This window comes from Rhea americana, unplaced genomic scaffold (assembly GCF_003343005.1).
Source record: "Rhea americana isolate MKP2758 unplaced genomic scaffold, rheAme1 scaffold_330, whole genome shotgun sequence".
NCBI classification, from domain to species: domain Eukaryota; kingdom Metazoa; phylum Chordata; class Aves; order Rheiformes; family Rheidae; genus Rhea; species Rhea americana.
The window spans coordinates 117,937-143,186 of NW_028186458.1; the positions used below are offsets into that span (position 1 = coordinate 117,937).

General features: G+C 40.2%; 1 protein-coding gene across 6 annotated transcripts in view; it reads right to left on the bottom strand.

Annotated features, from left to right (window-relative positions):
- The window catches only part of FAR2 (fatty acyl-CoA reductase 2), a 140,613-nt gene that overhangs the window by 88,933 nt on the left and 26,430 nt on the right, over positions 1–25,250 (bottom strand). The window contains exon 2 of one of the 6 annotated variants that reach the window (XM_085311067.1): positions 21,157–21,256. The exons of the other annotated variants lie outside the window; for them this stretch is intronic. The gene's annotated coding sequence lies outside the window, so the exon portion shown is untranslated. The remainder of the gene's footprint in view (positions 1–21,156; positions 21,257–25,250) is intronic. 6 annotated transcript variants of the gene reach the window in all.

Sequence of the window (25,250 nt, forward strand, 5' to 3'; positions counted from 1 at the left end):
ACCAGCATCGTATAAAACATCATTGTATAAAGCATCAAAAACGCAAGGTCAGGCTGTACTAATCTAATGTCATCCAACATATCCTGCACACCAAAGTGCAAAGAGAGAATGGAAAAAAAGAAATTCAGGGATAATTTGGTTCCAGATCTTCTGTACATTCAATGAAAGTTTGACCTTAGTTTAAAGGCCTATCACATCTTTCAAGTGAGGTCAGGTATGCTCCCAAACCTATCCAGTGCAGCACCTCATCTGCACGAGCTCTGCTGACACTGACTCTTACAGCTAGGTGTCCACCAAAACACAGTACTTTCCTATCAGACTGCAGGCTTCTGTTAACATACACGCAGCTACTGAGGTCCGACAGAAATAGCAGTAAAATATTCAAGAGATGCAATATCTCAAAATGCTTATGAGTCACTTAATTCATTAAATTATGCCAGTACAAAATGTTGCAGTAAATGCTATGTATTAAAGCCCCAGTGATTTGAAGCTTAGCTAACAGTGCAGAATAATGTTGACTTCTGATTTTTTTTTTTAAAGCCCTTTTCTATTTTGTAGACATTGGAAATTGTTATAGTCTAAGGTAAAGGTGTTCAGCTGTATTGTGAATACACAAGCACTAAAGTTTGATCAAACATAACAATGGAAATGAAGAGTCATTGAGGCCCCTTCTAAACTGAAGTATTTATTCACATAATTAAAAATAAATAACCTATGACTCTAACTTCCTACTATATTTTCCAGAAAATTATATACTTTCTGACTTTTGTAAGGCCTCCTGATCTTAGAGACAGAGTTGAGATTACAAATACTAGGCAAAATTATTAGTTCTGAAACACCAACAAGGTGCTTCTTAGCTTTTAGCTCAATTCATTAAGATGCCCAAAGAATCATAGAATCAGTAAGGTTGGAAGACCTCTGGAGCTCATCTAGTCCAACTCCCCTCCTTAAGCAGGGTCACCTAGAGCATGTTAGACAGGGTTGCATCCAGGCAGGCTTTGAAAATCTCCAGAGAAGGAGACTCTACAACCTCCCTGGGCAACTTGTTCCAGTGCTCTATCACTCTTGCAGTGAAGAAATTCCGCCTCATGTTCAGGCAGAACTTCCTCTGGTTCAATTTCTGCCCATTGCCTCTTGTCCTGTCACATGGGACAACTGAAAAGAGTTTGGCCCCGTTCCTGTCCCCTTGATACCCTCCCTTCAAATACTTACACACATCGATAAGATACCCCCTCAGTCTTCTCTTCTTCAGGCTAAACAAGCCCAGCTCTCGCAGCCCTCTGATCATCCTCGTAGCCCTATGCTGGACTCTCTCCAGTAGCTCCATGTCTCTCTTGAACTGGGGAGCCCAGAACTGGACACAGTACTCCAGGTATGGCCTCACCAGGGCTGAGTAGAGGGGCAGGATCACCTTTCTCGACCTCCTGGCAACACTCTTCCTAACGCACCCCGTGAGACCATTGGCTTTCTTGGCCACAAGGGCACATTGCAGGCTTATAGTCAACCTGTCATCTACCAGCACTCCCAGGTCCTTCTCTGCAGAGCTGCTTTTCCAGAAGGTCAGCCCCCAGCTTGTACTGGTGCATGGCGCTATTCCTTCCTAGGTGCAGGACTCTGCACTTGCCCTTGTTGAACCTCAGGAGGTTTCTCTCTGCCCAACTCTCCAGCTTGTCCAGGTCTCTCTGAATGGCAGCACAGCCCTCTGGTGTGTTAACCACTCCTCCCAGCTTGGTATCATCAGCCAGCTTTCCGAGGAGGCACTCTGTCATTGATGAAAAAGTTGAACAGGATCGGACCTGGTATTGAGCCCTGGGTACTCCACTAGCCACAGGCCTCCAACTAGACTCTGCGCCACTGATGACAACTCTCTGAGCTCTGCCTTTCAGCCAGTCCTCCATCCACCTCACTGTCCACTCGTCTAACCCACACTTCCTGAGCTTATCTAGGAGGATGTAATGGGAGATAGTGTCARAAGCCTTGCTGAAGTCAAGGCAGACAACGCCCAATGCTCTCCCCTCATCTACCCTCCAAGTCAGTCCATCACAGAAGGCTATCAGATTGGTTAAGCAGGATTTCCCCTTGGTGAATCCATGCTGGCTACTCCTGATCTCCTTCTTTCCCTCCATATCTCTGGAGATGACATCCAGGACAAGCTGTTCCATCACCTTCCCAGGGTTCGAGGTGAGGATGACCGGCCTATAGTTGCCTGGGTCCTCCTTGCTCGTTTTGAAGACTGGGGTGACACTGGCTTTCTTCCAGTCCTCAGGCACCTCTCCAGTTCTCCAGGACTTTTCAAAGATGATGGAGAGCGGCCTGGCAGCAACATCTGCCATCTCCCTCAGTACCTGTGAGTACATCCCATCCAGGCCCACGGATTTGTGGAAGTCTAGCCTGCCCAAAAAGTCTCTAATCCTATCCTCCTCCACCAAAGGAAAGTCTTCCCTTCTCCAGACTTTCTTCCTCACGTCCAGGCTCTGGGATTCATGGGGGCTGCCCTTAGTAGTGAAGACTGAAACAAAGAAGGCATTCAGTAACTCTGCCTTCTCTGTATCCTTTGTCACCAGGGCCCCCGCCCCATTCAGTAGCGGGCCTACATTTTCCCTAGTCCTCCTCTTGCTGTTGATGTATTTGAAGAAGCCCTTCCTGTTGTTCTTGATGTCCCTTGCCAGACTCAATTCCAACTGGGTCTTAGCCTTCCTTGCTGCATCTCTACATACTCTGACTGCATTCCTATAATTCTCCCAAGTAGCCTGTCACCTCTTCCACATTCTACATACTTTCTTCTTCTGTCTGAATTTGGCCAAGAACTCCTTGCTCATCCATGCATGTCTCCTGCCCCCTTTGCTGCACTACTTACTCATAGGGATGCACCCCTCTTGAGCTTGGAGGAAGTGATGTTTGAATACTAGCCAGTATTCAAGAAATCTGTCTCTGTCTTACAACTCTGTTTTGTGAATTTAAATCAGCCAAAATTTAAAATTTTGAGGATCAGATTAGGCTCAGCAACTCTGTTATTAAATTTCTTTCAAGTAGATCACAAAGTGTTCACACCTTAAATCAGATCTTTCAGTTCCCAGATATCCACAATGCATTCAGTCTCGTGTAGGATCAAAACCAAGCTGCACCTGAGGAGTCTGTCCTCAGCCTACATCTCATAGATGTTGTAAAAATATGCAAAAGTGACTATGTGTAACAATATGTATGCACAACATGTTTTATTTCAATAAATAAACTATTGATAATCCCTTCTCTAAACTAAAAGTTGTCTTCAGATATGAATTATGCATCCTGGCCCAAACTCTTGTGATATTTGCTGGATAACACCAGTCTTGAATTTTTACTACTGATCTTTGATGCAGATTACAGTGATATTTCAGAGCCCTAGTAAGACAGTTAAAAGAGTAGCATGCAGATTGCTAGGCTGAAAATTCTTAGTCAAAACTTACAGCTTAACTGTACAGAGAGAAAATATGCTGCATGTGCCCGTACTAGACATGCTACAAAGAAGAAAACAAATGTATGAATTAATAGCCAAAATACACACTGAACAGCCATTGAGGGAGGAACTTCCTGTAATACAGAGGTATTTATTTACCAAAATGAGCACCCAGAGTAAAGTTCTTGCTCAGTTACACCTATTAGGAAAGAAAGTAGTAGCGAACCCTCTTACAGACAGTAACAGCCATTTTCTCCTCTTCAGTTTAATAGTGTAAAGTAGTAACACTCTATTTCTTATGAAAACAAAATAATCTCCCCCCCCCAAAAAAAAAAATGAGTCAAGGAGACTGCTCAAAAATTGTCTGCTCAGTATTTATTTCTTGAAACCTCTATAATGTAGAAACCTATTTTAAGAGGAACATTTTTCCATGGCAGTGCAAAACAGCCAGTAACTCACCATATGTGGCTTCCTAAGAATTATTCTTGGCTAAGTGCTCATAGTTTATAGAAGCCCTCTGTTGTAATTTTTGCCAATTCACTTTCTTAACTTCTTTCCAATAGCATGACTAGAGAAAAAAAGGTGAAGGTCAGAGATACAGTATTTCCCAAGAATCCCCAGCTATTAGAAGAGTGTTTGAAGCCACAGGAAACCATGTATTAAGGCTGCTGTCATTTGCACTGGAAGCCAATGTAGATTTTGGGAGATTCAGTGGTTTTGCTAACTCATTCACCCTCTTTGATCTTGTATTAAGCACACACCAAGGAATCTTGTGTTTTAACCACTGAAGGGCAGACGTGTCCTAAATTAAAAAAATGGGGGGGGGGAGGGGGGAAAAYATGCCTCTCAATATAGTGTGATTCTTCTGCCAGTGGGAAAGTTAACTATAGCTGCAACTGGGATACAGTGATTCACACTCAGAGAAAAATGTTAAGTCTAGGTGATACTTACCTGCAAATTACTTGATCTAGCTGAACCCTTCTAACAACAAATACAATGGAAAAGGCTGTTGTCAAGATGCACAGTTCACATAGCAATTGAGGGGCTAAAGAATGAACTCAACCTAGTGATCTTGTGTACCTAAAACTCAAACCCTATAGAGAGATCACATTAAAAGAAACTAGATGATCTGTTCTCACAAATAAAAGTCTGGTCGTCTTAGTTTTTCAGGAGGTTTAGAAAGCTTCAGCATCCAGATTCAGGTTAGGAAGTCTTAGCAATTAGCAGGATATAAAGAACTTAAATATTTCATAGAACAAGTAAATCACTATTGGAAACAGTAACAAAAACAAGAAACAACAAAAAAAAAGGGAAGTACCAAAGTATCTATGAACTAAAAGACTCCAGATAAATGATGAACTGGAGAAGGAAGTAAAATAAAGGCATCTATGCACTGTCAAGTTTCCCCGTTCGCTGTGGGATAGCTAGTTGAGAAGCTCTCCTAGGTCTGCCAGTCATTAAATGCTGCACAGAAGCTATTACAGCCACTAACTACTGTATAGCCCAGGGAAGTCCATAAGTGACATGGGAGCTCTCAGATCAACTTTACACTACTGTAACAATTTCTTTACAGTAGGTTGATCCATACAAATTTGCAAGACCCAAATTTAAACTTCAAGGCAGAGCCTGAGCCAACTAATTTTCTAAATCTGTACAATTACAAGTTTCAATTGCAACATCCTTCAGTTCTGACAGTAAGACTAAAAAAAAAAAATACATTGTGTTTCATAGAAGAAAATCATTGCTAATCCTTAATTGTACTCTTTCATTGGGCTGCCCAAGATCTCACAGAAATTCCTGTAATAAAACTGTGGCTAAATGCAGAAGTTTTAGCAGCAGCTTTAGAAATTTTAGAAATTCTTACCTTTAGCAACAAATCCCAGATTTTTCTTGCCCTTTCAGTTGTGCATGTAAAATTCTTTGTACGATTAAGTCATGAATTAAATAAATTATCTGAACTGGTTTACAATGCAGCTTGACAAAAATTGTGTCAGCAACACTGAGGGCATTATAAGACAAGGGTGGCATGAGAGGCCAGGGGCAGAAAAAAAGCAAGAACTCATTAGACTTGTATCATTGCTAAAGACTTAATACTCTGAAACTCTAGCCTCTCAGCAAGGATATTTCATCTATTTTTTTTAAGGAAGTTCTCCAATTTTAAAATTTAGCAAGCATAACAGGTACAACAACTTTCAATTGCCCCTATATCTGCAGGAAGTTGCAGCTAAGCCATGTCAGGCCATCTCTCCAAGTCCTCTTGGGTGCTTGTCTAATATTCTTCAAAGCCCTCCCTTCTGCTTATTTACTCTTAAATCCAGACTGCAGTGCTGCCTAAAAAGCTTATAATAGGAGCAGATCCTCCGTAGCCTAGCAAGGAGGAGTAAAACAAAACTCTTGATAGTTGCAGTCAGCCTAAATCTGTCACTTCTGTGAAACAGTCACAGCTGAGGAGATAGGAACTCAGAAGTGAGGGAGGAGATCATGTAAGAGGGAGGATCCTTCCCCAACATGGAAGAGAAGGTCAGGGGCCACTTCCTGATGAAGAATTAACATGACTTACCAAAAAAAAAAATAATAATAATCCCAACTCTTAATGATGATCATCTGCATAGTTTAATCGGGAAAACTAGCAAAACTATACAGCAAATGAGAAACTTTATGGCACAAAACTGGGACCAGCTACTTTTGCCTTCCTATTTGCTCTAACAAGAATAGTGTAAAGTTTGCAGAGAAGCCATTAGTTATTATGAAATAAACCAGCTTCAAGATACATAGGATGCAGCCACAAAGACTTGTGAAATCATGCAATAGCACAAAATGTAGGAGAAAAATTACAACAGCTACAGACAGACCAATTAACAAAATAGCTAAAATGATGCAACATGAACAGTTTTTATTTGACAGCCTTTTTAAAAGCGTATAGCCTGTTCTTTGTGCAACAGTTGTATCATTTTTGTTAATTTAACATTGAATGAAAAGATGATGAATTTGTCACAAAACAACTTACTCATAACTCAGATTTCAGTCTGTGAAAGCAGAATTGCTATGTACGCTACATGGTTTATTAAGACAATTTAGTACTCCTTTTCTAAAGCTTAAGAAAAAGAGTGACTTCATTCCAGTTTATCATATCTGTCCGAAGCACAGTTTCCAGGCTGTGGTTACTCCTCATGTCCCATCCTAAAGCAAAAGCAATGAGTCCAGCAACAAAACCAAGAGCAGACGAAATTCATAATAATAATGATTTTATGTCTTAACAGGGGACATGCACATACTCAGGTGTATCTGACCTTTTTTTCTTAAAAAGTTTAGTGAAAATAGATATGCTTTGCTCATATAAACTACCTACTTACAAAGGACTGTATTAGTACAGCTGAGATGCAACAACGGAGACAAGCTCCTTCTATATAGACACCTTAAGAAACCACAATCCTAAGCAACAGAAGAAGTAGCTACTAACCTTCTGGTGATACAAGTGTCCCCTCCTTCATAAAGGGTGGTAAGGAGGAAGATGGGAGGAAAAGGGAATGAGAGGTAGAAAAGGAGTTCAGCGGTCTCCTCTCTGACTTTGCTGTTCGTGCTGCTGACCAATTTCAAGCAGAGCCTCCCCATACAGAACCCAGAACTGGGCTTTGTTTCCTATGGGATTCTCTATAGCTTGCTGAATGCTGAATTCATGACCAACTTTGATAATCTGCAATTCATTATTCTGTATCCATTGATTAACTTCCATTTCTGATATCAAGGGTTAGTTTAGCTCATAGGCTAAAAAGAAAACCAAGTGCTACTTTCTGATACCTATCCAACATGATATCTGAAGAAAACTAATTGTTTTCTATCCTGCTATGTGTAACTCCTAGAGCAGGTGTTTTATACACCGCCAAGTAAGAGAGTAATTCACATGAGGTACTTTGGAGGCCTTTTCTCCATCAAATTATCTTGATTAAATATCACCCCTTGAGAAGAGCAAAGAGATAAATAAATAACCCTTTCATGGCAATATTCATTGCAGAGTTACAGCTGGTGACTGGGTTAAATATATGTGCAGATTTGGAGATCTACATGACTCAGTTGAATCAAAACTGTACTTTATAAAAAGGTGGATAAAAGTACCACCTCTCTTTCTATAAAAGCCACTTTCATTATTAAAGCCTCTTCATTAGGCTTTAATAAACTATCTGTTTACTTTCTTTTTTCTCACTAGACCATCTCATGTGTTAAGGATTTTCCCTTGAGAGCGTATGTAGCTTCCTCACCTTTTTATACACTTCATATGCAGCTATTCCGTCGCATCACAACACAGTTGAAATAATAAAATTTCTGATGCTACTTTTACATGGGAAAGCTGGTTTTGGAATTGATGGGAATTTCCTCACACTTTTGTCTTTGTTTCCCAAACATGTTTTCAGTCATTTTACTAAAATATTTAGATCTTTTTTCCAAACAAAAGTGATGAAACAAAATATTTCACTTGGAGTCACTTGTAGTTCAAGTAGCTCATACTTTCATTGTACCTGCCACCTAGCCTCTTTGATGGACTACATTCCCAATAAACATGCACTCATGCAAATCCTGGCTTATACTGTGACCTCCACACTACTAGATCTGTTAGGGTACAGAGTAGGAAACTCATGAATGCAATTCATCAGTGCAGAAGCACTTGGCCAATGACTGCAATTCATAGTCAACAGTGAGGACACTTGCAAAAAAAAAAAAAGAAAAAAAAGAAAAAAAGAAAGAAAAAAAAGAAAGAAAGAAAAAAGAAAAGAAAGAAAAGAAAAAGAAAAAAAGAACCTTTTGAAATCTGACATTTTTTCATAACTTTGTATTCTGCCACAAAATTGAGATTTTTTAAAAATTCCAACTCAGGATAAAGATAAATGCTGAAGTTAGAAGAATCCCCTAACGGAAGGAAAGACAGAGTTTTAAGTCAGCTGTAGTTAATCCTCCCCCTCATTTCATTTCATATCAGTACTTGCTATGTATTCTATAGTTAATTTTTCCCCTCATGTATTTATCCCAGTTAAATCTGTTACTTAAGCTGTTCTTTAAAAGTTCTCCTCTCTCCAATTTGTTGACTTAGCAGGGGTAGATGAAACAGACATCACGACTGTCCCCCATGGGAAAGCATCACAGTGTCTTTGCCTAAACAGATGAAGTAACTTGGGTTCATCTCCATTTCACTTTTTGCTGTTACTCACAAGAGCACCTTCTCCTGTCCAGCTACCATCTGAGCTGCAGCCACATTTTCTCTCATCTCTCCTCACTCTCTCAAGCCACCATGCTACAAAGTTGAATTTCATTTTATTATTATCCACTCTCAACGTCTTTGGAGAGCCTGTGTAGCAAGTAAAATTGTTTTAGGTTACTCCTAAAATCCACACCTGTTCTCTCACAACAGCATCTTCTCTCTCACGGCTGATGACATAGAATTTACAGCTATTGCAGACTCCTAAGGCAGCAGTTGCTCTGAGCAGTGCACTCTGCTCATGTGGTGCAATGACAAAACCAAAAATAGCCAGAAATTAGGCTACAAGTTTTCACTTTGAAAGCAAATAGCTTCAGAGGCCTTTTAAAACCACTTCAGGCAACGTGCATCTTAAATGTCAAATAAAATACTTCATTTTGCAGGCTTTAGACCGACTTCATAAAGAAATGTCTACATTTAAATATAATATTTTATACTGTATATTTCTATACAATATCTGAAAATACACTTAACATAACTGGTCTTTTTCTAATTCCCCTTTTCTCTGGTTTCTTCATTTCCTTTTCTATTTTCTCCTTCCCTTTTGCTTATGCACTGTGAGTATTTATGCATGACATTCCAGTATAAAGGTTGATGAAAGTAAAAGCAAATATTTTTACCAAAAAAAGGTCAAGCTCATGGGATATGATAAACTGGGATTCATCATTTCATTTTTTCATTTGTTTCTTGCCTAATTACTGTAGTCCTGATGCAATCCATAGACACGTGGATAGCAAACACTAACTTCAGTAAAGAAATATTCAAAATTTATGATAAATCTAGGGGGGAAATCTTCATTCACGGATTCACAGTCTCTACTGACAAGTCCTACTCTCAACCTCTCATACACCTAAGGCTTGTGGCAGATTCGGGGGAACAAGTCTGTAAGATGCATTCAAAGGGGCTGAACAAGCTGGAAGCTGTTACCAGGCACATGAGGAACAGGAAAGGGACTGGGAACAGTCAGCCAACAATAAATCATGCCTGGTAAACCAAATCACCTTCCATAATGAGATGACTAGCTCAGTGAATGAGGGGAGAGCAATAGATGTTCTTTACTTCAACTTTTAAAATACTTTCAACATGGTTTCCCATGCTAACTGGTAGCTAAATTAGAGATGTAAAGATTGGATAGGTGGAATACAAGGCAGGTGAGACATAAGAGCCCCCAGAGACCCCTTTCATATTGTTCTATGTTTCTATGATTACTGATTACAGAATCGCAGAATCACAGAATGATTGAGGTTGGAAGGGACCTCTCAAAATCATCTAGCCCAATCTCCCTGCTCAAGCAGGGTCACCTACAGCATGTTAGACAGGATTGCATCCAGTTGGGTTTTGAATATCTCCAGAGAAGGAGACTCCACAACCTCTCTGGGCAACCTGCTCCAGTACCCTGTCACTCTCACAATAAAGAAGTTTTTCCTTATATTCAGGTGGAATTGCCTGTACTTCAGTCTGTGTCCATTGCGTCCTGTCCTGTTGCTAAGCACCACTGAAAACTGTCCAGCCCCATCCTCTTGACATCTTCCCTTAAGGTATTTATAGACACTGATAGGATCCCCCCTCAGTCTTCTCTTCTCCAGGCTAAAGAGACCCAGCTCTTGCAGCCATTCCTCATGAAAGAGATACTCCAGTCCTCCAGCCATCCTCGTAGCCCTGTGCTGGACTCTCTCCAGTAGCTCCATGTCTCTCTTGAACTGGGGAGCCCAGAACTGGACATAGTACTCCAGGTGTGGGCTCATCAGGGCTGAGTAGAGGGGCAGGATCACCTCCCTCGACCTCCTGGCAATACTCTTCCTAATGCACCCTACAAGACCATTGGCCTTCTGGGTCACAAGGGCACATTGCTCTTGGTCAACTTGTAATCCACCAGCACTCCCAGGTCCTTCTCTGCAGAGCTGCTTTTCCAGAAGGTCAGCCCCCAGCTTGTACTGGTGCACGGGGTTACTTTTCCCTTGGTGCAGGACCCTGCTCTTGCCCTTGTTGAACCTCAGGAGGTTTCTCTCTGCCCAACTCTCCAGCTTGTCCAGGTCTCTCTGAATGGCAGCACAGCCCTCTGGTATATCAGCCACTTCTCCTAGTTTGCTGAGGAGGCACTCTGTCCTTTCATCCAGGTCACTGATGAATAAGTTGAGCAGAACTGCACCCTGGAGAACTCAACTAGCCACAGGCCTCCAATTAGAATCTGTGCCACTGAGCACAACCCTCTGAGCTCTGCCTTTCAGCCAGTCCTCCATCCACCTCACTGTCCACTCGTCTAACCCACACTTCCTGAGCTTATCTAGGAGGATGTAATGGGAGATAGTGTCAAAAGCCTTGCTGAAGTCAAGGCAGACAACGCCCAATGCTCTCCCCTCATCTACCCTCCAAGTCAGTCCATCACAGAAGGCTATCAGATTGGTTAAGCAGGATTTCCCCTTGGTGAATCCATGCTGGCTACTCCTGATCTCCTTCTTTCCCTCCATATCTCTGGAGATGACATCCAGGACAAGCTGTTCCATCACCTTCCCAGGGTTCGAGGTGAGGATGACCAGCCTATAGTTGCCTGGGTCCTCCTTCTTGCCCTTTTTGAAGACTGGGGTGACACTGGCTTTCTTCCAGTCCTCAGGCACCTCTCCTGTTCTCCACAACCTTTCAAAGATGATGGAGGGCAACCTAGCAATAAGGCCTGAGGGCCAGTCTTAGCAGTAAAGGCTGAAGCCAAGAAGGCATTCACTAACTCTGCCTTCTTTGTATCCTTCGTCACCATGGCATCTACCCCAGTCAGCAGCAGCCCACATTTTCCTTTTGCTTCTGATGTATTTGAAGAAGCCCTCCTTGTTGTTCTTGACATCCCTTGCCAGATTTAATTCCAAAGGTGCCTTAGCACATTACTATGATTATAACCACATTTAATATCAATTTTTTATTTGAAAGGATAAAGAAGAAGAGAGCATGAACCTAAGAGCTGAAGACTGTTTTTTGCTGGTCTGTTTTCCTGCATTCTGTTTTGCCTGCTAAAAATGGGATGTTAAATTCCATCAAATATGCACAAGTCTAGGTCTTAGAAACAAAAATACCCTTAAAACATCAAGTTTTACAGAGTTATACAACTTCTCCACACATTTTTTTCTTAGTGCACTAATGAAACACCCAGCTCCTCAGTGCAGCAAATTCTGGTTTTGGACAATAGATTTCCATGGAGCCTAATAAATATTTTGTCCAGAGAGGCCTTCCTGAGATGTCTGAGACTCCTGCTCTCACTTCAAGATAAGGCTTTTTACTTCAAGTAGAAGAATGGACTCTGCTTAGGGTTCTACACTAGACCTACAACGACCAGACCTGCTCAGTGCACGGTTCCTGAAGAACCTTAGACTAAATCAGATCCACAAATGCTTTTGTAATTTTTACTAAGCTTTCCCACTTCTTCCATCTTTTTTAATTCAAGGAATAAAATGCAGTATACAGCTCATAATATGACTGTAAGTAGAGAAGTACTGTTGTACATAATGTAGATTCTGGTACTGAGGAGATAAAGGGTCTGATCAAAAATGCACAGATATAGTCCAGGAGACGGTTGGAACCCAATGAGAGAAAAGGAAGTAGAAAAGATGGGCTACTATGAATTCTATTCTTCTGTAGGTCCCACTCAGAGCCTAGAAATTCATGCTGGAATGAGGATATACCTGTCTTTGGGCACCTTCACACTGAAACATTAGGGAAATTGTAAAACAAGTCCTACAAAACATATCCAAAACTGTTTCTTGGTTGCTGCTCGACTGCAAGCAAATTCTCTCTCTCTTCTTAGCTGCTCAGAGAAAATAGAGAAACTGAGAACAGCTGCAGGAGTTCTTGATGACTCTAGGGAGCTGCTGGGTAACATTCTGACAGCAATTAATAAAATCACCAACTGAATTCTGCATGGCACAGAAGCAAGTTAAGGGAAAAAGTGCAGAGAGTACTCACACAGAAAACTACTAGTAGTAAAAGTACTCCTCTACACCTTTATTCCCAAACTACTGCTGTAAACGGATCCCCAGATGGCATTAAAGGTGGGGCAGGATAGAAACTTCCAAAAGTGGATGTTGAATGAGCTTTACAGTAACTGAGAAATAGCAGTTCCTCAGATAACTCTGAGTTTAAGGAGGCCTTTTTGTTATTGTTTGTGATACTTATAAAAGAAGAAGCCTATTATTTTTCCCATATCCCAAAGGCCGATGTGTCCATATTGGCCATTTTTTTCCATATGACTGAAGGAGACCACCCTTGATCCCTCTTTGATCCCAGACTTTGATCCCTCTTACAACTTCTATAGGAGGAAGGAACCCATCCTGTTAAGAAAAATCCTATATATACTTTTTCCAGTTACCTTGAATCCAAGCTCATTTTCTATGTACACTCGAGGCAGAAGACAGTGAGAGGTAGGGAATGAAACTGCAGGATATGAAGATAGGTGGACAAAGACCATGGGTAACATTCTGCTGGGGGAATGTGGTGTGAAACAGGGAGACTTAGGTAGAAAAGAACCTGCAGCTCAAGTAGCATACTTACAAAGAGGGATTCTAAAAGAAATGGAAGAATGAAAAAATTTGGAGTAAGACACAGAAGACATGTAAGCAGAACATATAACATAGCAGCTCTATACTTGTGGTGTGAGCTTTGAGCAGGGAGGACAGAATGCTAAGAGCTGAGAAAGGAGGAAAAGAAAGGGGGACTGTGAGCAGAGCAAGAAATTGCTAGGAATTAAATGAAATCTGGGGTTAAGGGAGAGAAAATAAAGTGCTTGGCCTCTGAGAAGTCTTCAAAAAAACAGCATTTTTCTGTGCATCTGAAAACTGACTTTCTGACTGTACAAAGACAAGCTAAAGAGACTGTCCTGCAAAATTCATATGCTCAAAAGCCATCATTTAGGATGCAATTTCTTATCATTTTAGATCTCTCTTAGAAGGGAGGAAAATGGGAACAGGATGCTACTGTGACTCATGATTTTCCAATATTAGGCATAACAATTCTGTAGCTATAGAGGCTAGGACTTGCGTATTCCACTTATTCTAACTCCAAAAAAGAAACAGCCAAAATTATCATTGCAGCTGGACAGGGCACATACTTGTTTGCCTTTTCTTTTCCAAACATTGCCTAGCATAGAAACCCAGCAACAGAGACTAAGGTGTTCCGTTTCAATGCACACTGAGTAATTACACTGTGCAACACGATTTCCTCATCTGTCCTTCCGTCTAACATGCCAGGGTCAGAGAGACCCTGGCACACACTTAAACCTGGGCATCTAAAATAACACTGTATCTGCAACTCTCTGGGCTCTGGCAGACTGTTGATACTCCAAATACTTGGTACACAAACTACAGATGTCATCACATTTAGCAAGGGCAAAATAAGAATCTGTAGATTTAAGAAAATAATATTAAAGACAGTGACCTTAGAGAGATGATTCCTTCAGACCACTTGCACGTTCAAACCTGTTCTTTAACTACTAGGGTGGTTATCTCTTCAGCGAAGAATAAAAAACATTTATCCTGAATCCCTGAAGCTTGCTCCACAGCACAACATTAAGCAGTTATACTATATTAAAGCCGGGGTGAGGGAAGACAGCACAGGAAGATAAAAAGATCAGTAGGCTACAAGGTGACACTCAAGGGAGAGAAGAGTAAGAGCAGCTCAGTAGCATTTAACCAAAAATAAGAAGATTCAAAAGCCTGATGTTTACTGTTAACAAAGCATAGTTTTAGGCCTTATATCAAACTCACCCATGTTGTATGTTCGCTGTCTGCAGATGAGATCCAGACAGGCCTAGAAATTCTCTTGACTTCTCATGAATTCAGTTTGTAGTTTCAAATCCAGAATTTCATGTATTCAGAAATAAGAATTTGTTGGATAAGTGTATCTGGCAGAATCTGCGAAAAGCCTCAGGAGTGGAGAAACAAGGCCTTCCCTCTGTCACCAGGTATATTATTAAAAATACATTTTTCTAAATCTTTAGGAAATACTAAGGGAATCATTTTTCTTTATGGCTGGATTCACTAAGCTGTATGGGAGCAGTTAGATACTGAGCTCATTGAAAAATCTGATGCAGTATAGTTAAGCCTTAAGTAAAGCACTTGGACATCGCGTCACTATCCTCAAGCCTAGTATATACCTTACAAGCTCTTAGAGCTGCAACAACAGAAGCTATAAAACTCTGTCCCATTTCCCTGAGATATGAAGGGAACTCTCCTACAGGCCAAGTACCGAGCAAGCACATCCTGCACATAGCAATACACACAGGATGTTTCATGTCTGAGATTCTCCACACACAACACACACACATGGAGAGCCGTAGGTTGCAGGAGATGAGATCTGTTCTTCAGCATTCGCAACAATTGTAAGTTCTATGGCAGCACACTCAAAACAACCAAATATTGTTTTTACTACAGAGAACAAAAGGGTCAGTGCTGTCAGAAATGGATAGCGTATGATTGCTCCTAAAGAAAAACTTTACAGTTTGGAAAGCTTAAAAATTTGAATTACTTCATGATGCTATGCTATTTACTATTTTAGCTGAACAAATATTCTCAATCTTTCTTTGAATTTCCCTTCCAAATATCTGGATGAGGACACATGCACTCATAGAATACTCATTAGCTCATCAAAATAATCCTCTTCCTGGGCTAGAAAGAGAAAGAATTAGGATGAAAACACAGAACAGGCCTGTCACTTTTACTTATTTCATAATTCAGTGCCTATTATGTTTCATGTTGATTAAGTAAGAACAATGGTAAAGGTACACTGTTTTCCATCCTCAAAATTGTATATTCTTTTGACATGAAATTTGAAGTCATCATATACGGCGATGCAGTCATACTCTCTGTTCAAGAGGACTTTCCAAATTTGTTTATGTAAAGGAACATCTGTCCATGAAAGGAAACTTTTCAAATTTGTTCCTTTAACTGGCTATCCTTACAGTTATGTTGTCATCCATCATCTACCCTCAAAGCTGCAAATGACTGGGAAGTTCATGAGATAGAATATCTTGTTTGACAGCTGTAAATGGACAATACCTAATCATAACTGAAAATAATAGCAATATTTTCTTCCAGGTCCTTTCTCACATTAATGAACAGATGTTGAAATATATAAAGGCACAAAAATCATGGCTCTGATACAGTCAATGGTAAAAGAACTACTTCTTTCAGTAGAGTGAAGAACTTTTACCCCACATCTCAAAGACATGCGACTTTTGTCACCACCATAAACTCCTCTTCAGTCTTTTGCAATTTCCCAGAAAAAAAGGTGTGGATTTGTTTCTTTTCAATTGCAACAGCCATCTAATTGTGAGGTGATATAAAATCTTTGTTGCCCAAGACAGTTCATGCAGTTCTTTAAGGTATTGCTTGCCTTCTCTTCAGCTAGGCCCTACTGCATTGACTGTGAAGTAGTATTTACGGTACTTTTAGTAGGAGCCCACTCAACTGAAGACTTGTCTTCAGTCATTTCCTTACCTCTCCTCATGCAGTGGACATGCTCATTTTGCTGAACACCAGCTGCACTCTTTAGAAAACTGATGTCATCCAGAGAGGCTGAATTGGTATAATTCTCTTGCAGTGAATCAACTGCTGTCTCTCCCAGCATGAAATAGGGAAGGAAGGTCACATGTGACTGTACATGAGTCACCACTCGGTTAACTGCTGGGTCAGTGACCAATTCCTAAGTTTTACATGCAACTAGAAATGTCAATGTTTCACCTGTCCTCTTTCTACTGGCAAGTTTGCCTCTTCCATGCATGCCTGAAACCCTCTTCTTTGCCAGATTACTCCTTTGTTGGCCCCAGCTCAAATAGCAGTGGGGGTGAAGTAAAAGTAGCAAGAACTACCCTAGGAACATTAGGTAACTCCAGAGTGGAGCCAACACAGCAGCAAGGAAAGTTTAAGCCCCTCTAGCAGTGAATGAGGATCAAGCCAGAGCCAGGAATGTAGAAAGGAAGAGAGGAGTGAGGTGAAAGCTGACCATTTCAATACCTTGCCATTTCAGCTGAACCAGCAGCATGCAGACTGCTGGAGGAGGGCACTTTCAAAGCAGTAATACACATCTAGCCCATTTTCTGCCCTTCAAAGCACTCCTTACACAGTGTTCCTTTGTGGCACACAAAACACAAATTCTTTGTCTTCTTAATCAAAACAAAACACTAGCATAAAAAAGAGCAAACAAACCAAAGAATAATCCCTCCTTCCTTAAAACAACAAGATAAATACCCAAACACTATCCATTTTTGCCCAATATTGTCAGTACTCTAAAGACATCTGATACACTCACTAAAGGAAACAGCTAGCTTTCTGTAAGGCTGTGTTTGCCAAATCCTTTCATTTAGAACACCAACACCATCAGTCAAGACAAGGAACATCCTGCTGCAATAAGCATAGAGCAGCTTGCAGGAGAGCACTGCAAAAGCAGACCTGACTGCAAGTGAGCTGACTCCAGAATAGGGAGTGATAAAGCCAGACCAGGGCAGTGCTGCACCTCACCCAATAAACCTTACTCCCGTAACTCACATACAGAGCTGGCAGCTAACACTTTTTTCATGCAGCTTTTAGGATCTAAGTTCATACTATCCCCTAGCACTGCTCTGACTCATCTAGAAATACCTGGCTGTTTGCTGCTCCTTGCGCTGCCCTCCATTGCACAGAACAGATACACACTGAACTAAAGAAAAGTGAGAACACAAACATGAATTTGTGCATCTTTTGGGGCTACTTAGAGATGAAGGCAGAGACATTATACTTTACTACGTGACCATTTCATATTTAAGGGAATGGACCTTCACAACAAGGAGAGAATTTCTCTTCTTACCTTGGAAACCTCTACAGACCCTTAGTTTTTCATTCCTATTGTAGTCAAAACATACATTAGATGCATCTGTGTTCCCCTATTATGATATCAGAATGAATTCCAGAACTCTACCATTTCCTGGGCCAGCTGTTGGAAGTGAGCACGCCCTATTCACCAGCAATACCAAAGAAAAACATTACCCAAAGAGGGTTTAAAAAACACACCGACACAAATCCAAATCTTGTCAGATCCTGGTAGATTCTGTCAAACAAATCAAGAGTGTGTGGAGGGGGGAGGGTTGTGTGTGGTTTTTTTTTCTCTCTCCCTTTTGCACTGACAGGATAGAATTTGTCAGAGATTCAGAGAAAATATATACATTTTAAAAATTAAATAATGAACCTTCTTTTTGTTTAGTCACTTTTATTGGGATCTGGTAAATATTCAGATGAGGAAAAACATGCAGCTACATGGGTAAATTCTGCCTGATAAGAAGTCTTTCCAAATGATTAGTAATATTTGTAGTGGGAATGGAATATGGAATTAATAACTCTCACATGGAAAATAAACGTGAGTAAGTATTTAGGAATTATGTGAAAAGATGCAAACATATAACATTAACAGTAGAAGGGCTTTTCCAATCACCTAGCTTAACTCTAAGATTATTTAAATGACCTGGGTAAACTTGTCTGCTTTTTCAAAGTTTGTGCAATTTTTAGATAAAACTATTAGAATTTCAATAACTTTCTTGTAACAAAATAAAAGGTAGAAGTTCCAATTCATTTTCTGGAATTTATACTTCCATGAGAATTCTCCTGTCCTAAAGAGAGTATGTGTGGTGCCAGGATAATATTTATTTGCAGTGGTATTGAGGGCACAGTGATGGGGTATTAAAGCTTGTCACTAGAAGTCAACCCTCATACTAAGAGGTCTCCCCAGCTTGATTCAGCTGTAAACAGGTGTATCAGATTTTGGAAAGTCAAACCTGGATGGATATGATCACCTTCTGGTTACAAAAATTGAAGTGTTTTAACCATTTTAAACCAATACTCTAACAAAATCAATTTAGACTTTTTTTTTCTAAATTTGTCCTTACAGAATTTTTACAGTCTGCTTTCAGAAATCAGCCCATTACTGAAGCACAGTAGGAGGCATCCTGAGCAAAAGGGATGGGGAGATGAAGATATAATGAAGTTCTGCAAGAAAAAAAAAAGGGTGTAGGACTAAGAAGAAAACTGTGATGCACTCAGTAATAAAACATCATTCAGGTGCAGGGAGTGAACCATACAGTCTGATTCTCACTTGGCAGACAAACATGTTTCCAGCTCTGGGGCTTAGGACTATGTTTCAAAACAGCCAGCTGGCTACATAGAAAGTTTTACTAGGGTATGGAGAATTTTCCCTAGGTTGACTGAAAGGCCACAATGCTTGAAGGAGGCTTGAAGGATAGGCCCAGTGATGCTTATTATCTTCAGGGCTATATCAGGTCTACAGGCTTCATTTAATGCAAAACCTGCATGATACATTTACTAGAGCAGCTATGACATTGTCCTGGTGTGGAAGTAAGATAAATCAGCCTGTGCTGCTCTCCAGGAGCGCAAGACTAAGTCTTTGCTTCTCAAACAGAAATTGAGAAGCAGAGTAGACTGATAGAGTGGATTTCAGAGCTATACTTTTGCTTACAATCCTAGGAAGGAAAAGCACCTGAACTGCTGCTGTCACCTCTGTAAAAGAAACAGATATTCTAGAAAAAACTCTTAATTCTGTGCAGTAAACTAAGTACTTGAGAGTGATGAGGAGGCTCTCAAAAGCTAGGGAGAATGGAGCTCTTACTAGATAAATGATCCTGAAGTGGTCTGATGGAAGAGGCCCCTGATGGACCAGTAGGGACAGGCAAGTGTGATGGATTAGAGGATGCTACTTGGAGGTACCTCCATTGTCTAAAGCCTTTATGCTTCTGATTTAGCCCCCAACATGCTCACCAGAATTCATTTTTCTGTAGCAAACAGGTTGCTCATTGTTTCCTTATGGTGTAATAACTAAATGCCAGACATGATGTGTTGCAGCAAGCACAATATATATGCACCTTAAAACAGCATCAACTGCACTGAGCTTAGTAATACAGAATATTAAATATAAAAATAAGTAGATCTCAGATTCATTCCTAAAGTCCTATTGCAGCTTTATGATGCTTCTGAGAAATGCATGTGGATCAGACACATTACCTAACTTCCACCATTTTTTGTTTTGTTTGTTAGAGAATTTATAGGGAAGTGTTATTAGGAAGTGAAACCATTTGACTGAAATATTCTCAGTGAAAAATAAAGATTTTGATGTCAATGAATGCTTTTGGAATTCATGTCAATTTCTGTGTCAGTTTCATGTAATTATTGGAGAGAGTGGATAAAGCCCCCCCCCCACCCCATTCCTAAACATTTGATTTCAAAAATTTAAGAATGAAACAGATTTGCTTCAACATTTTTCACTTTTGTTTAAATGAAGTAATTAAGATACTTGCACTGAAAACAAATTATTCTGTTTGGGGCTAAAATAGGGCTAAAAGTAAACAGTTTACCCAGAACAGTTTTCCTCAACAAATTTCTAAGCTAGTGCTTTTCCTCTCTCTAATTTTCAGGATTGGTACTGATCTGAAGATTGATTAGCCTAAATTCTTTAGCTAGAGCAGCAAATAGTCCTTTTCATTCTATCCAACTCTAGTATACACGTATAGAAGAAACATCATTATCATAAGCAGAACTGGGGATGTTGGCATGATGATGAGGCTTGGAAACATTCCCAACCTGTGCCATCTGAGCTATCAGTATGAGGGGAATACTGCAAATGGGAAGGAAGTTGGGACACAAATATAGTACTCAGCCCCCCCAATTTCAAATCCACTCTTTGTTACTTCTTCTCATCTTCAGAATTTGTGTTCTGTGGCATATGTTAAGCCGTTCCAAACACAAGCTCATAAATGCTAGTTGCAATGTGTTCCCTTCTCCTCCCCTAGGTAAGTGTGAACACTAAAGTATGGAAGAACTGTGTGTGTTTTGGTTTCTGCCACCTCATTTACATAGCAGTGTAGATTCTGTATCTATCTCCAGGTTTTTATTATCTGCTAGTTTGAATATCACAGTTTAATAATTCAAGGTGAAGAACACTTAACAGCTGAGCAATAATAAACTGTAATCTTTGAAAAATGCTGTTCAGAGCAGAGATTCTCCCTTGCTCTGTCTCCTATGTTGACGAAACATTTCTTTAGAGATTATAAAATTTACAAAGTGTATATTGCTGCTTCTGCTATTTTAGCCTTTTGGATTAACAGGCTTATATGTGCCTTCAGCTCCAGCTTAAGACAGGGGAGACTCTGAAGACTCAACAACTATAATCAGAAATCAAGCTCAACTAATTTTGACACTGGAGATGTTATCCCTAAGTATTTTTAACATTGCATCAGTACTGATTGTTGGCTCTGGGCATTTTTATGCTCCTGTACAACTGTCTGCATCTTTGTCAGTCTGATGTGAAAACTATGATGCCACAACTCACCTGAACTTTCCTGGCATTACCTGTTATGCCTTGTGATCATTATCTGGAAGCCAAAATTTGTTCTGCTTGGCATTCTTGACTGTACTGATATTCTATGAAATGGCTGATATATAAAGAGAATACTCACCACACATGCCTGGTTTTAGGATTATCCAAATCCTTGCTGGAATTTACATACTGGATTCACTCAACTTTCACATCCACAGATCTTTGCTCAACTAAAGTTCCTGTAAATTATATAAAATATTAGTTCTACATCCCATTTAAAGTGGCTTCTTTCTGGTACTCCAGAACAGTAACTGAATTGCCATCAATACCCTTTGACTTTGCTGGTATCATGTCTATACCCCTGTCATCCAGCCCCTCGAAAAATATGTTAAGAGCAATTGGTTAAATTACTTAAACTGCATGAGCATCATTGTTCAGACTCGAAGGTCTCTATGGGTGAAGACAGCTTCACTCACACAGCATGTTATATGCTGTGGAGCAGACTTCCAGCCAGATGCTTTGGCTGAACCTCTGCTGACCCTATGCAAACATCTGTGATGCACTTCCAAAAACAGTGAGGCTGAGACACTCAGTGCACAGCCACTCAAGAAGCTGCAGGTAGTTTTGGCCAGATATGACAGGCCTTACTAGCAGCGGCAGTAGTCTCAAGGCCTAAAAGAAGGAGGTGGCAGTAATGGCAATCATGTCATCTAGATGGGAAAGGATGGATGATGATGGAGAAAGAGTGGAGAGAGGAAAAACACAGACGAAGAGGAATCTTCAGTGAAGTGCAGAACATACTGCCATTTTTCTCAAGTAATGATCAGACACAAGAAGGATGGGATTCACTCATCAGCACTGGACCAAGACAAAGTGTAAGAGAAACATACTCATAGGCACTAATTTTGACTTGCACATTGGTTTCTACAGCTTACTACGGCACAGGAGAAACTATTTTTCAATGTTTTTTTCCACTGACAATAAGATTTTTGAAAAATGAATTACCTGCTCTCACTTGTCACATCCAAAATCTGGGAAGCATCTGCTGAGCAAAGTGTCTGACTAGCTACAGAGAGTGAAATTACAGATCTCCCAACAATTTCTCCTCAGCTAGTATACAAGCCTCCACAAGCTAAATACTCTAACAGGAGGAGCATCACCACATGGGGATGCAGAAAGAAAATACTGCAAGCAGACTCCCTCGCTGCACTACTGCACTATGTCACCACACCTGACACATGGATGGTGAATAAATAAATACAAAACTAGGGCAAACCTATCACATGGCATATGGAACATGGAACAAGAGAAAAATTGTGGCACTGCCCTGAAAAGTATTGAGTGCAGACACTGTGCCAGAGCTCATATGCTGTGCACAAAGTTTTAGATCTCCGTGTATCTTACAGCATTTCCTACATCCTCCAGTGTTTCACAAGTGCCCCAAATCATGGCACTAACCTTGCCTTATCATGGGTGTGTATTGCTGCACCTACAGAAAGTGAATGGACAGAAGACTATTTTTTTAAAGCAGTCTCAAGATTGGTGGACTGATTCTATGCATCAGTATCTTTGTAATGCAGAGTTTATAGCATGCAACCCAAGACCCATGCTTATATTACAAATATCTTGTCTTGCAGAGGTGCAAGCATGAGCAGCTGTTTCCAATGGTTACAGTCTAGATCACCTTCTTCCTTCATCTCATGGAGCATGAAAGATATCAAACCACTGCATCACATATGAGGACTGCTGTTACAAGGGCTATCTTCAGGCTGTTGCCTCAAGGCACAGGTATTAGTCTTAACCTGTGTTAACAAGCGTTTATTGCAGCATGACCCCACACCATGTAGTTGACAAAAGGAAGGTACTGTGCGATGTGTAGCATGATTAGCTTGAGATGTGTCAGTAAACAGTATGACAATATCTCAGCCGCAGATTATGATTTTGCCTCTGATACAATGGGTGTGATGATAGTGCCTGATAAGGAACTCAGTGGCAAGTCTCTGCATAGCAGAGGAACAGTGAGGCACATAGAAGCATGGAGGATGACAAGATGAAGGGTTTATCTCTTCTCTTTATTGTTGTCTGGTAGCAGGAAGAAGAGGATGGTAGAGGAATATATTACATGTATCTGATACAAGCARCTTATTCTCTCTCACTTTACACTCTCCAGCCTTCATTCTTAATTACAATCTTATCAGTAGTCTGATCAGATGGAAAAGGAAGAAGATGAAAAATAGTCAGTGGGGAGAGTTCTTATACAAACACACATATCCACCCACTTCTCCATCTAGGCTGGAGGGCAAGAAGAGGAACATCTGGTATCAGTCTGAGGATTTTAGAGGCGCAGGTACCTTCTGCTCCTTTCCAAGTCATCCACCTTGGGGCAACTTCATGAAGCACACATACAAAATGGGCAGCAAATTTAGTAAACAACAAATCTTTCTTACAAGTCTTTCTTACTTCAACTTCTCACCTCTTTGTCCTTAAGTATGATACTTTAACTCCAGCTTGCTTTCATGTTATTTGCTTATAGCATTTCTGCTCTCCCTTTGAGTGTCTTGACTCAGTCAGAAAATGGAAATGAAGTGTGAGATGAAAATATGGTGGGGATAACTACCATTATCTACTAACTTTCCTTACGAACCACAATTTCTAAGCCCCAGCACAATCATAAGCCTGCCTTACTTGGAGGGGAACCAAAGCAAGAAGTACTATGAGGAGACAGGAAGGGTAAATATATCAAAGCACCTCACAGCATGTGAACTCCCTCATGGTTTCTCTGTTTCTTCAGACAGAGGACAAAGGCGACCCTCTTACTTTCTGTGAAACATCTAAGACCTCATACTCCACTGCATGTGAAGTGGGAGAGATGTGTTATCTGTCTCTTGTCTGACCAATATTCACCTCACTATTCTCCTTGGTTCTTTAAGACATTGAAGAATGCCACTTTCAAAGGGCATAATCCTACCAGTGGGGCCCCCAAATCCTGACATACACAGTTTGGAGATGGTTGATGCTTTTTAAAAAAAAAAAAAAAAGAGAGAGAGAGAGAGAGAGAAAGAAAAAAAGAACCAAAGAGCATGTGAAAAAAAAATGTTTTCTGTTATCTATTTGAGGGCCTTAGTTTTCCAGCCGTAACACTGCACGTTCCTCTGTAGCTTACATGGCTGAAATCTTCACTGTCCTTTCTTCCCAGCCCCTGCTTTTCTTTGCTCTTCTAATAAATACACAATGTTTAGTTCATTGCTGCCTTTGAGTACCCATGACTTCTAGTTCTTCTAATGTTCAGGAGTAACACAGCAATGAGGCTAAAACTAGACAAATATCATTAAAGCTGCACCAGTAGTTATCTATTTATTCACACTACATGATTCCATTGAATTCTTTTTATACAATTTTTTCAGTAGTACAGAGAACCATGTTAGCAATTTTTCTGTATTTTCAATAACTGGAGAAAACTAGAGAGTGTTCCTCCTGATTTAATACTTGCTGACAGGATTGTTCACTGCCTTCTTCAAAAAGACAACCTTTATAAGCCCTTTGATGTGGAGACACTTATTTGCTGTGTGTCTGCATGGGCACTCAGCACTGGGGGCTACACCTACCTTCTGAGCATGAAGTGCAATAATATTTTAAGACGTGGAGGGAGCCTCTTCAATGCTCATGGGAAAACTATTGAAGATGGCTCTATAGCAAATGAAAAGATACTTGATACTCTTCCATAAATATCAGATTACATAACTGCACCTTGAGGAAAAAAATCTGAGAGGAAGGACTGCAAATTAAGTCTTAAGAGTCTCATATAAAATTCTGAAAAAATAGATGTAAATTTTATGGGAAACAGACTATTGTATTTCATAATGTTGAAAGCTTGATTTTAAACCTTTAAATTCCTTTAATGGAAGAGTTTTGTTTCAAATGTGGCACAGAAACAAGTGTATTGAAATTTGTAAATGAATTGTTTATGGCCATAATAACTGTTTCTCATCATGGCCATAATAACTATTTCTCATCATTTCAACTGTGGATAACTTACACCTTTTGATTTTTTAGTTTATTTAAATATTTATTTCTAGCTGCAATATTTCATATGGATGTGTTACTGCCGCATACCTTCTATAAGCATAACCTTCTTGAAGTTTTCATGCTTATATTTATTAATAGATAAAATGAAAATATTTGGATTTTTCCATTTTGGAACATAGTCAGTTTATGGGAAAAAAGTAGAACTAG